The 5,242-nt window shown below is 35.9% G+C and overlaps 1 pseudogene; it reads right to left on the reverse strand.

Moving 5' to 3' along the window:
- Positions 1 to 3,723: 3,723 nt before the first annotated feature.
- LOC145061260 (xyloglucan endotransglucosylase/hydrolase 2-like) lies at positions 3,724 to 4,984 on the reverse strand (annotated as a pseudogene).
- Positions 4,985 to 5,242: the final 258 nt, after the last annotated feature.

Below are 5,242 nucleotides of genomic sequence, written 5' to 3' on the forward strand. Positions count from 1 at the left end.
AACGTTGGCTTCCAGTTCATTAAGGATTTAATACAAATCATCGACAAATATATATGAAATCTTCCTGATTTAGCACATTTTTACCCATTTTGGTGTTAAAACTTATATGTTGCAGTCTATTTGAGCCTAATATGCAATTATTGTATTTTTATTAAGTTTTCATTTGTGCTTGCATCTTCTGTAACAAAGTTAAAATTCTGGACCTTAATTTTTAGATAAATACACTAATAGAAAAATATCCTTTAATGACAAGAATTGCGTGTCATAGAAGGATACATATGACACGCAAATGCGTGTCAGTGAAGGGCCTATCATAAAAGAAGACCGCACGCATTTATGTGTCGTAACCTTACGACGTGCATTTACAACACACAATGCGTATCATTAAAGCTCGTGTCATAAAGAAAGACAATTTTAAAGGTTTTACAAAAATATTTTTTTAAATGTATTTAATAATTTCCAAATTAGATGACAATTATTGTCTCAAAATATAAAATAGCATATCATTAAAAAAAAAAAGACAATCCATCTAAAAATATATAGTATGTCAAAAAATAATAATCATTCCAATGTTTAAATAAATGTAATACAAAAACTATTTCATCATATCTTATCAATTCCCCTAACAATACATCATCTCCGATTAAGACTTGTATTCAGACCAATTCACCTACCTCAAACGCAACAATTGAAACATGAGACCCAACCGATCCTTTATATAGTCCCTTTGGTCCTTTATCTTTCCATATTAGCCCAGGGACCTCTAAGATTCACATGTGTTTCTTCAATCCATTTTTTGGTCGATTCTATGACACCAAAGTATGCTACACCTATTGCAAGAGATCTAGTTACGCCAGTTGCCTCCTCTCTATAAAAAAAACAATACTCAAAAACTAATAGCAAGTGATATAATATTAAATGAATAAATGTTTGATTCGACTAAAGATTCCATCAATGAAAGTCACGTGTGTTTCTCCTTCATTGCTCCAGGATTCTTTTCCACTTTCATTTAATTTACCAAGAGTCCAAATGGTTGCAAATTAAATAAAACAAGATTATTAAAAAAAAGGTTTCTTATTTCTTTAATGGGTTACATAAAAGTCACCATTTTAGCTTTCATGAATTCATCTTCTAAGTTATCACAACTTTTATTAATAAAAATAACATGTATAACAACCTACATAGTTTTATCTTCTATTTCAGGATGGTAATAAAATGGAGAATCGATTTGCTAAATGCATAGTAATACCATACATTTACAAACTCCCCTACAGAAAATTTAGCAAGCAAAAGCAAACATTCCATGAAAATAAACTATCTATAATCTTTTTCGTATTAGAAAGAACAAACCAAAAGGAAAATTAAGAACGCTAACACTAAATCATCAAAAAAATCGTCAATCTAATTACAAAGTAACAATTGGATTTTGTAACAAATGAAAACAATTTCCAATGATAATCAATATTTCAAACCTAAAAAGTTTAAAAAAATAATATACTTATAAAGCGAATAAGTTATTACCAAGTTAGAGAGAGAGAGAGAGAGAGAGAGAGAGATCGGGTACATTGGAGGCTCGCTGAGGCTTAGGCGACATCAATGTTCACTCTAGTCTCCAGTAACGACCTGTACTCCGGCAAAGACAGCTGCACAATGGAGGAAAGATTTTAGGCGGCCAAGTCACAGGAGTCATGAGAGAACGAGTGTTAATGAATAAGAAAGAGAGAATAAGAAATGATGTGTGTAAAGGACGAGATTTAATGAACCCTATAAACCTAAACATTTTGTAGAGCTGCAAAAAGAAGAAAGGGAGATGCACAACCGCGAAATGTCATTGGGTTTTCTTCGGATGATGTTTGTACAGAAGAAGGAGGAGACGCATCATAGACATCAAAATGACGAATGGGAGATGATTAGAGAACAAGGCGCCGAGGTTTTTTAATATTTTCGGGTTTTCAAACCCCCCCCCCCCCCCCCCCCCGCTAGTTATTAAAGGATGGGAAACGTGTGTCATTCCTCATGAAAACTTACAAAATGACATGCTTATACGACATACTTTTTTTGATAGGTACCCTCAATGTTGTTTTGTGACATTAATTTTAGGGCACGCAAAAATTTGTCTCCTAAATGCTTCAAATTTTGGGAGAGCTGAACCCTTGCGTTGAAATAATCCACTAAAGAGGGGGTCCATAACATAGCCATAGTATATTTCCAATGCAATAAAGTTATGTAGTGTCTTTTTTCTTTCATCAAGGGGTATTTTCATGGGTTTGCCTTCGTATCGTGTTCATACCGTTGTATTGAATGATCCCGGACGCTTGCTTTCTTTTCATATAATGCATACAGCTTTGGTTGCTGGTTGGGCCGGTTCTATGGCCCTGTATGAATTAGCAGTTTTTGATCCTTCTGACCCTGTTCCTGATCCAATGTGGAGACAACATATGTTCGTTACACCCTTCATGACTCGTTTGGGAATAACCAATTCATCGGGTGGTTGGAGTATCACGGGGAGTTTTATGTATCATAAATCATTGTGTGCCATGGTTCGCATGCCATTAAAGTGTTGTTTTGTAGTAGTGATAGTACTTTTTAATCTTTTTAGTACAACTTACACCTAAAGTTACCGAGAAGTCTTTCGTTGTAGCAACTCAGTAATAGGAGCCCTTTCCTTTGTCTTCATAGCGACAATGTGGTTGAAAGAAAGATCAGGCTCCTCAACTCACAATATCCCAGGTGGAAAATAATCAACCAATCTTCTGCCACCTAAACTTAATCTTTGTTAACCACATCTCTCTATAGGCCTTCCTTCTTTCCAACTATCTTTCCAAGTATCTAGAAACCAATTGACGCTTTACATAGATTCAACTTCTGTATCATGATTGCCTTGGAAAACATGTCTACTAGATTCTTAGTACCAAGGATCTTCTTTGGGTTCCGAGTCCAATGGCTAATTGATTGTTTGATAAAACGTTACTTCATCTACACATACTTTGTTCTATCATGAATGATTAGATTCTTTGAAAGGTGAAATGCACTATGGTTTTAATAAAGTAGGACACAGTCTTTTTTTGCCCAAATATATGAAAATTTTCAACCAAATAAGTTCTAAGGATAATTTTTTCAATTTCCATTCATTATGCTTCTATGGTTAATAGATGAATACTCTTTCCAAAGTGTGGATATCCAACTGATGGTTATACCCGCAACAGTATACAAAAACCCTGTTATGGTTTTCCCTAAATATCTAGAACATCTCTTATCTACATCACTGAAGCCTTCTAAGACTAGTTTCTTTCTTCTGAAAGGTAAGGCAACCACATAAGTGCTTTTCAAATATCATAACGACCACTTCATCCCTTCCTAATTTTTTTCTTGTATTTGACATAAACCTGCTACTGCCTCCCACTACATTACAATTTAAGATCTAGTGCATAACGTATCATACATGAAGTTACAATTAACTAAGGCATACGAGACTTTAGCCATTTCTTCCACATACAATGTTTCCTATCGAAAACAATGATAGACCTCTAGGATCATTTTTTGTTGTTAATTCTACACATAATGAAGTTTGTATGTAGTGTCGAAAAAAAAAAGGATTTTAGAAATTATAATGTTTTTACTAATGACTTTCGATTTTGACCAACTAAACTATATAATTAGATATGAACGAAAAAGATATTTCAATTATTGTAGTGTGCTGTTAGACAATGCGTTTTTAAAGTGTACATGGAATCTTATACTTGTGTATTTATTTGTATTTTCAATTTGAATGTTTACAATGAATCAAAGAATAAATAATCATGAAGATCAGAAATCGATCAATAAAGAATAAAAAATATGGATATCAAGTTAGTAAGCAGGCTTAAAGGAATCTAGAGGTCTTGCATTCCGCTGAAATACCATTGGGAAACCGTTTGCGGTCGTTGCAGTAGTTGTAGATCATGTGCTTGGTTTGCACCCATCGGATCCTATTTCGGCCAGCTGCATCAAGTCCTTGGGTACTCCATGACTGGTCATCATTTATTGAGCTTGTAGATACTGAATTGGGACCAACTTTTTTGGCATTGGCATTGAATTTCCTGTATAACGCGGTGAAAGGCGCATTAGTCCAGTCGGTCTTCACACGCCCACCTTGGGTTGCCCAGTCATCCGCGTTCCACAGGCTGGCATAAACCCTCATGGGTTGGCTCTTGGGAAATGGGACTCCAGCAGCATCATTGTTATTGAACACCCTTACTGGTATGTTATCTATCAAGAAACTGAAGAGACAAAGAGCTTTATATAGGAACAGCAGAAAAACATGAGAAAGGAAGAGAACCAATTAATGTTTATGTTGGATGCGTGACTTACATAATTCTTAGACTGTTCCATACGATGGTATAGGTGTGGAAGGCTGCGGTAGGGTCAAACCAAAGGTGGAACTGCTGTTCTTTGTTTCCTTTCCCTTGTGAATACACATTGGTGTGAATTGTGTAAGGGTTTCCCGTGGAGTTGCCCAAGAACTCGAAGTCGATCTCATCGTGACCCGCACCTTGTGATGACAACTAATGTGATTTAATACAAAGACATGGTTATTATCAGCCTTTAAAAGATTAATACAAATGAGTGATCACAATATATATATTTAATTCAGATATGAAATTCAAGATTGGAACCGATCGATGGTACTCACGTAGAATGTGGTGACGGTGCCAGCAGAATTGCCTGGTACTAGTTTGAGTTGCATGTCGAACCTTCCAAACAGGTACTCGTGCTTCGACTGGAAACCCGATCCAGAGTATTGGTCGAGTGAAAGTGAAAGATCCTGACCTCCATTCAGAATTTTAGCACGTTCACCCCCAAAACTGATGTCCATGTCATCGTAAAAACTCCCTGCTGATACTGCTACTATTAGAATTGATATTAAAAGAACAACTGCACAAAGATTAGAGTTCGACTTTGCCATTATTGTTTGTATGGAGAGAGAGAGAGAGGAGAGAGAGAGAGAGAGAGAGAGAGATGTTATGTTTGTGGGAAGTAGTACTGATATCGTTTATATATGTAGGTGTGGCTACGTTGACAATTTTCAACAGGAACCATCCTTCTTACTGAAGGATGTCATGGTGGCTAATGGATGCATCAACATCTATTAACGCGTGCCAACTCACATTATTCTTCTGGACATGGGCAGGAGCGGTGGGTTTTTTTTTTTCTATACGCCTGGCAACTCAAAATTTGCAAATTTGTCATATTTGGACCGGTG

Source organism: Lactuca serriola, chromosome 7 (genome assembly GCF_051521515.1).
Source record: "Lactuca serriola cultivar US96UC23 chromosome 7, Lser_US96UC23_V15, whole genome shotgun sequence".
NCBI lineage: Eukaryota > Viridiplantae > Streptophyta > Magnoliopsida > Asterales > Asteraceae > Lactuca > Lactuca serriola.